This window comes from Haliotis rufescens, unplaced genomic scaffold, assembly GCF_023055435.1.
Source record: "Haliotis rufescens isolate VD_foot unplaced genomic scaffold, xgHalRufe1.0.p SCAF_6, whole genome shotgun sequence".
Taxonomy (NCBI): domain Eukaryota; kingdom Metazoa; phylum Mollusca; class Gastropoda; order Lepetellida; family Haliotidae; genus Haliotis; species Haliotis rufescens.
Window position 1 is genome coordinate 21,989,131 of NW_025964334.1, and position 9,134 is coordinate 21,998,264.

Genomic DNA, 9,134 nt, shown 5'->3' on the forward strand with positions numbered 1-9,134 from the left:
GGGGATGGGGATGGCGATGGCGATGGGGATGGGGATGGGGATGGTGATGGGGATGGTGATGGTGATGGTGATGGGGATGGGGATGGGGATGGCGATGGCGATGGTGATGGCGATGGTGATGGTGATGGGGATGGTGATGGGGATGGTGATGGTGATGGGGATGGCGATGGGGATGGGGATGGTGATGGTGATGGTGATGGTGATGGGGATGGGGATGGTGATGGGGATGGGGATGGGGATGGTGATGGTGATGGGGATGGGGATGGCGATGGGGATGGGGATGGGGATGGTGATGGGGATGGGGATGGCGATGGGGATGGCGATGGGGATGGGGATGGTGATGGGGATGGCGATGGGGATGGGGATGGTGATGGGGATGGCTATGGGGATGGGGATGGTGATGGTGATGGGGATGGGGATGGCGATGGGGATGGGGATGGCGATGGGGATGGGGATGGGGATGGTGATGGGGATGGGGATGGCGATGGGGATGGCGATGGGGATGGCGATGGGGATGGGGATGGTGATGGGGATGGCGATGGGGATGGGGATGGGGATGGTGATGGGGATGGCGATGGGGATGGCGATGGTGATGGTGATGGTGATGGTGATGGTGATGGGGATGGGGATGGCGATGGCGATGGTGATGGGGATGGGGATGGTGATGGTGATAATAATGTTATCGACGTGTGTAATGGCTGTGGTGGTGATGGTGATAGTAGTGATTGTATAGGCGATGTGGTCGCGGTGATGAGGATGGGAATGTGGATGGCGGTGGCTGTGGTAGTATCGGTGGTAGGAGTGAGTGAGTGAGTGAGTGCGTTTGGTTTTACGCCGCTTTTAGCAATATTCCAGCAATATCACGGCGGGGGACACCAGAAATGGGCTTCACACATTGTACCCATGTTGGGAATTGAACCCGGGTCTTCGGCGTGACGAACTAACGTTTTAACCACTAGGCTACCCGACTGCCCCACGGTGGTAGGAGGATGGTAGTGGTGGTATATGCAGTTTGATCTAAATAGTGAAAAAAATCCCAACATCACAGTGACAAAACATCAATATGTGTTAACATACGTGACAAGCAACGATAAGGAAAAGCACAAATAAACGCCTACGCACACACGTACACACGCACACAGATGGCCCTATTTAATATTTGATTCAACCATGTCCCTGCCGGATGGTCACATCAGCCAGAGTCGCTATAGACTACCCAACGCCAGCCATGTCTCTTTGATCATAAATTTCCACACTATCGACTTGATTTTATTTCAATTATATTTTCTCATGCTGACATAATTCTCTTTACACCGTTTCCATCAGCCTCCTGCTGACACAGCAGTATTGAGCGACTCTGCATATTTTAGACCAAAATTCCAGAATAGCCAAGAACATGCGGAGGTCCTCAAGCTTCGATACTATCTGATAATATTTGGGGACACTATTGATTTCCCCATTTATTTATGCATGCTTGAGAAACAGAAGCTCAACCCGAAGTTGACACCTAATTCTCTTCAGGGGATCAGGACACGTGAGACTCCCAGCCTTCTGGCTGCAGAGCGGGACCAGAGTCAAACAGCGAAATAAACATTCTTTTCACTGGTCCTTCGCAGCAGTATCAAATGTAATACTGCTATATATATCTACTTAAAGAGATTTAGACAATAATTTGAGATGGAGCCGTGGTCTGTGCGTCATAGGTATGGTCGTATTCCGTAAATAGACACTGGGGATCTTACGCGTGGGAGCAAGTCACTATGTTGTAGAGTCATGTTGCTTTTGTTAAAATGCCATCTCTACGCAGAAAGAAATGATATATAGATACCAAGGTCAACAGTGCTTAAATCATTTTGCAAGATCTATAATCCGAACTGGATATATCAACTGAACTGCTTCTGAATCTAAGAGGGTTTCTTTAATTTAATCTAGAGTTGCTCTTTAAATCGGTGTAGTTTAATTTTTGTTGGAGTGACACATTTTTTCAAACTTGATTACACCCAGTGGAATAATCCCATGAAGATTCCAGTCACGTTACCGTAGTCCCTTCAATAGAAGATACCGTGTCTCTCCAGCGCCATTCCAAGTGGGTATGGCCTTACCAAGCAAGTTTATCCCGGCAACTGTAGTACAGTAAACTACGGATATAACGAACGCGCTTATAACGAACTTACGGATATAACGAACTTACTTTTTTGGTCCCGACTATTTGCTGTAGTTATGTTGTATATATGCTTATAACTAACTACGGTTATAACGAACTTAAATTAGTAGTCCCTTTGAGTTCGTTATAACCGTACTTTACTGTAGTTTTATGTTAAAGATGAAGACTGAAGATAGTAAGTCTCGATAGTATTTTGGGTAAGGTACACTCCGGTACACATCAATCAACCCGGGGCGGTCGGGTATCCTAATGTAGTGGTTAAAGCGTTCGCTCGCCACGCCGAAAACCCGGGTTAGATTCCCGACATGGGTACAATGTGTGAAGCCCATTTCTGGTGTCCCCCGCCGTGATATTGCTGGAATATTGCTAAAAACGGCGTAAAACCATACTCACTCACTCACTCAATCAATCAACCCTATCACTTTAAGGGACTCGAACATTTCAACGCAAGAGAGTAATATGTCTCGAATATCTGCCGAAACAGATTCCACAGGGCGTAAGAGGCAAAGTAGTGATGAAACTTGTATGGTTTTAACAGTATCTATTTAAAAAAGCAATGAAATTTGTCAACAGGCATATATAAATCTAAATAAAGACCTCTCCCGTACAAAATAACAATCATAAATAAGACAGTATAGCAAACCTGAAGATAAGGAAATTTACATGCAACAGAGACCCGTGAAGATTCCGGTGTAGAATAGGTCTTCAGCAACCCATACTTGCCGTAAAAGGCGACTATGCTTGTCGTAAAAGGCGACTAACGGGATCGAGTGGTCAGGCTCGCTGACTTGGTTGATACATATCATCGATCCCAATTGCGTGGATCGATGCTCACGATGTCAATCACTGGATTGTCTGGTCCAGATTCGATTATTTTACAGACCGCCGTCATATAGCTGGAATATTGATGAGTGCGACGTTAAACAACAAACAAACAAACAAACAACAGGCAACAGAAACAATATGAATGGATCAGTGGAAATCAGTGGTGACTCCAGTTGTCGCGAAGGGCATACATTTCCTGTCCTACCGACAGCACCGCCATTCACACAATGTTCATTGACAAAGAAAGTGTTAGTTAGAAGGTCGCGAAAGTCCATGTAAAATTCATAGTTTTACAAATTGTACCCATGGGGGGAATCGGACCTGGATCTTCGCATGATGAGCAAGACGGTTCTACCAGCGTCTGCTTAGAAATTCAGCTTCCCGATATTAATAATCAGTTATTTCAGTGTCAGCTTGATGTGGGAGAAGACAGAAAAGATGCAAATCTTGGGCGTTTATTCTTTGTTGAAACTCCCACGAGCAAGGTTGCTGACAAACCTACAGACAGAACCATGGCGAATCTTTGAAAATTGAAATTGCACAGGGCTTAAATGACATTGCGTGATTAATAGTCCTTTATAGTTGTTGGCAGGCCTATGTACGAAATGCTTGTCCAAAACATCCTCTGATTAGCAGCTGTTATGCTGTTAAAAGCGAGGCGCTACTATTTGTTATATACTTCAGTGTGAAAGACGGAGACTACTGAAGTTGAGAAAAGTGATATTTTCTTTAGTGAACATAACACTTGATATTTCACTGCAGTGAATATAACACTTTGACGGAACTATTGTTATGCAAGAGTTACCTCCCCTTAAATTGTCTCCCGTAAGTGTCAAGACCGTACACAAACTGTTGACGTCCTTTTTATGTTAGATCCACATTGACAAGGCAAACTAAAGACAGATAGTCATTTATGGAGTTAATATCACTTTTTTTGCCGTTTGTTATATTCTCGAAAATGATTCATTATAAACTGTAATTTTCTCATTTAACTCATCAATTGAGAATGTTCGTATCGCAAAGGCCATTTTCGGTACTTGACCAGCGCGTATACTTTCGCTTCCAACAGCGGTCTCGTATTTTTCAAAAATACTTTTTGTAATAGTTGAAAAATTCTCGAAAATGATTCATTATAAACTGTAATTTTCTCATTTAACTCATCAATTGAGAATGTTCGTATCGCAAAGGCCATTTTCGGTACTTGACCAGCGCGTATACTTTCGCTTCCAACAGCGGTCTCGTATTTTTCAAAAATACTTTTTGTAATAGTTGAATTTCCGTGACCGTACGTATTTTTTTATACTTTTGTTTATATTTTTTAAGATTTTGCAAACAGAAAACTACTTTTTAAGTCGCAAGTGCAAGGATGGCGAACCTTTGTGTTAGGTAGAGAGAATTTACACTTCAAGGTTTTACATTAGTAATGAAATAATTTGATTAAAACTACATGTAAAAAGTATATATATCGTGATGGGAAGAAAAGGAGATGTATCTCCTTTCCACCGTCACTCGATGAGAGAAACATGATATTTCACGAGACACACGAAATATCCTCTGTTTATTCAGTATGGTATCGATGCGTGAACCATTCTCTTCATCATAGTAGGGGGCGGTCGGGTAGCCTAGTGCTTAAAGCGTTCGCTCGTCACGCCGAAGACCCGGGTTCGATTCCCGACATGGGTACAATGTGTGAAGCCCATTTCTGGTGTCCCCCGCCGTGATATTGCTGGAATATTGCTAAAAGCGGCGTAAAACCATACTCACTCACTCACTCACTCTTCATCATAGTGCAGTTAACTGTTATGGTATTGTGTGTGTTACTGGGTTGACTATGGTAAACGTAGGAAATACTCCATTGCTTTATCAATCACAACTTGAATGATATTTGACTAACCAGAATCAATAATCTGCAGGAAGCGTTGTAATTAGTTGTCAAGACGTGTGTGTGTTGCTGATGGTGGTGCGATGAAGCAGGAACTGGGTTAGTATGAGCGGGAGTGTTGTAATGACTAATCGAATACATCCATACGGTGGTATTGATCATGACCCGGCAATACATCGATGACACGGTGAAAATCAATAGCTGGCGTCGATAGAGGTGTTGATGGATGCAATACGAAAATACTTTCTTAATATCCTTGTCGGGGGCACGGTTGGTCCAGTCGTCTAAAGCGCCGCGAGTCGCTGTGCAGAGTTGCGTCCCTTGGGCACGCCAGAAACCTATGATTGTGGGTTCGAATCCCGGTTCGCCCCGATTATGTTTCTATGTTTGTCAGCACCATGCCCGTGCTCGTGGGTTTCACCGAAGTGGTAAACGTCTGAGACCTGCATCACTTCGGGCTTGCCTCCCACATTAAGCTGACACGCCGTGATATAACTGGAATACTGTTAAAAGCGGCATTAAACCCAACTCACACTAATATCCTTGTCTGAAGTGGTGTGCGCATTCAGAACTCCCCAAACAACAATATGACGGTGACATATGACTAATCGAGTTTGGGCCCGGCAACCCGTGGTTGATAGTATGAGCATCGGTCCACGCCATCGAGGGCACGGTGACACAGAACCAGTCTGGTCACAACTAACCAATGGTCATTTTAGTTCTTTCTTTCTTTCTTTCTTCGCACTCAGCAATATCCCAACCATATGACTGCGGTCTGAAATAATCGAGTCTGCACCAGACAATCCAGTGATTGACATCATGAGCATCGATCTACGCAAGTGGGATACATGACATGCATAAACCAAGTCAGCAAGCCTGACCACCCGACCCCGTTAGTCGCCTTTTACGGCAAGCATGGGTTGCTGAAGACAAATTCTACCCCAGATCTTCACCGGTTTCATTTTAGTTGGTTCTTATGGTTTATACGGGGTGCAAGGTACCTATTCTGACCCAGGTTCTACGGGATGAAATTGCGTGATGTTGTGGTGCAAAAAAGTATCACTTTTATTGGACTCCTTACGAGTTTATTTATTTCAAATTACTTGAATTGTGTTAATGATTGGTGATTGGTTTACCCTTCCATTGTTCGAACATCTTCAAGTCTCATCGTCGCTAACACGTTTAGTCATTTTCTCATCCGCCTTCGTTGGGATTTCGTCGTTAGTGCACTGAATGCCGACACCGTTTTTTATTCCAGCGATCAAAGTAAAGCAACAATTGCATTTGTTCTTTCAGAAATTAGTGAGTATGGTTTTACGCCTCATTTAGCAACATGCCGCCAATACCACGGAAAGGGACATCAGAAATTGGGTTTTAGGTCTTGTACCCTTGCAAGGGATTCGAACCATGGCCTTCATTTGCGTGATGAGCGAATGCTTGAACCACTAGGCTACCCACTGCCTTTTAGAGTGAACAGTTAGACACAAGCAACATTACGAAGCTATTTTTGTATGCAGTGGGTGAAAGGCCAGTTTCAAGACAAAAAGAAATTTTAATCAGTTAAAAAAGGGTTCTAAGGCATAATGGGGTCTTAGTGTACGTATGGGAGTAAAGATTGTCTAAGCGCTAAGATCATTTTGTTGATCCCGGCCCTGAAATTACAGTTCCCCATTATGACTGTAGCCGTCGGTTGAGTGTCACGTCTGTCATGTCGTTCCGGGAGACGACAGAAGTCAAAAGGAAACCCAATACGTCAACTGCTTCAGATTCTCTAATTGTACCTAACACATGAAAAAGGCGACAAGACTTTTAAAAATACATTGTGAGAAGGAGTGTAACATACTTTTTGTCACCTAGTCCGAGGTTACTGTGTGGCTTCCATGACTGCACTACATAGACCATTCCAACATTGCCTAGGAACAAGTTTACTTTTGTTGTTGTTTCACGCCGCACTCAGCAATATTCTAGCTTTATGACGGCAGTCTGTAATTAACCGAGTCTAGACCAGACAATCCAATGATTGAGATCATGAGCATCGATTGACGCAACTGGGATATGATGACATGCATCATCCAAGTCTGCGAGCCTGACCACCCGATCCCGTTAGTCGCCTTTTACGACAAGCATAGTCTCCCTTTACGGCAAGCGGTAATCAAATATGGCTCATATTGGAAAATACAAAGAAATCACGATTCATCCGTCGTAAACATCTTCTCAGAAACCACTGGACCAATAAAGCTGTATCTGCTGGTTTACACAATCTGATTTTCAACATGGCCTCCACGGCGCGTTATTGATGGCCAGTACATGAGTAGTTAGTTGGGTTCAACATATATGTTCTAGGTTTTGTGTGATATGATAAACTTTGACCTTGAATTGACCTTTACACTTGTCATACTGAAGGTTGATGCTTCTTAAGGCCAATACTTTGTCATTGTGTTCCCAATGTAATCGTGATGGGTATATGTCCAGTTTAATAAATACGTTACTTTTTTTACCTTTATTTTAATTTCCACTTTGGACCATGGTCTTAAATTCTTTCAAACGGCATTGTAAACATCACTCCCCAGAAACTGTTTGAAGCTGAAGCTTCACATATTTGTTTCAATATCTCCTCAGAAACCATTTGAAGCTGAAGCTTCATATACTTGTTTCAGCATTTGAACTTAAAAATGTGACACTGATTTTCAATATGCCTATTATAGTTTCATTCAAAAACATTTATTACCACTGGTCAACCATATCCGTTCACAATGTAAGTGTTCTGCATTGCAACAAATAGTACATCCATTCTTGCAGACTTAGAGACATTGTGTATAGATAGTTCCTTGAATACTGTTCTTGACTAATACGATATTTCTGCTCTTGACAATCAAAACGATATTTGTCTTAGGACAGAATATTTTGACACACACACCGTTAAGGTAACACCCTCCACCCTCCCTTTACTATAAATGACCAGTCCCTTACATGAAAAATGATGGCCTGGATTTCTGACCTCGAGTATCGTGTCGATCGACCATCAATAGCTGCAGTGTCGTGATGTCGGATCACTTATGTTCTTGCTGATTAGAGTGGGGTGTAAAGGGCCTTCACATCTGGTGCAATGAAATAGCACTTTCCAGCAAAAGCGGTCTCCTAAGATGCCATTCGCCCGTTGAATATCCCAAGCGATTTTGTCAATAGACATCTCGAGGACGATCAAACTAAGGTTGTTCGTGCATATAGATATCTATACGATTGTTAAACGTCCATTGTCAAGAGGCTTAGCGATATGCTGACCACTATATAGGACCTTCGATCAATGACAAAGCACCCTGACCGCAGTGTCATTTTGATTGTTGGGGAGTTACAATTTAGCATCGCATCGGCAAATATGTCGGTATTAATTCATACAAGGTGCAACATCGCCCTAATAGATAACTAAATAATTGACACTTCATTAAGTGTGAGTTAGTACACAAAGTGGATTGGTGATGACATGAATGAAACTTGGCAGGAATATTAATTGGCTCAAGCCTCGCACCTTTTAGAAAAGAGTGAGTGAGTGACTTGGGTTTAACGCCGCTTTTAACAGTATTGCAGTTATATCACGGCGTTTCAGCTTAATGTGGGAGGAAAGCCCGAAGTGATGCAGGTCTCAGACGTTTACCACTTTGCTGAAACCCACGAGCACGGGTATGGTGCTGACAAACCTAGAAACATAATTGGGGCGAACCGGGATTCGAACCCACAATCATAGGTTTCTGACTTGCCCAAGGGATGCAACTCTGCACATATGACGGCGGTCTGTAAATTATCAAGTCTGAACCAGACAATCCAGTGATTGACATTACGTGCATCGATCCACGCAATTGGGAAAAGTTGACATGCATCAACCAAGCCAGCAAGTCTGGCCACCCGATGCCGTTAGTAAGTCGCCTCTTACAAGCATAGTTGCCTTTTACCGCAAACAGGGGTTGCTGAAGACGGTCTCAGATGACGGGCGTGGGACGTTGATCATTTCAACCACGACTCGGGTTGTATTGTGGCAAGTGTCACCACCAGCCATGGTAGTGTCCCTGGTTTGATCAGCACTTCAAAAAGACCAAGAGATGTCACCCTGAAGTGTGAGAAAGGTCTCAGAAATTTACCACTTTGGTGAAATCCGGATAACACAAGACAATGAATTATGAAGTCTTTGCCTGCTTAATGAGTGAGTGAGTTGGGTGTAAGGCAACATTTAACAGTATTATTTCACAGGGCGTCAGTTTAATGTGGGAG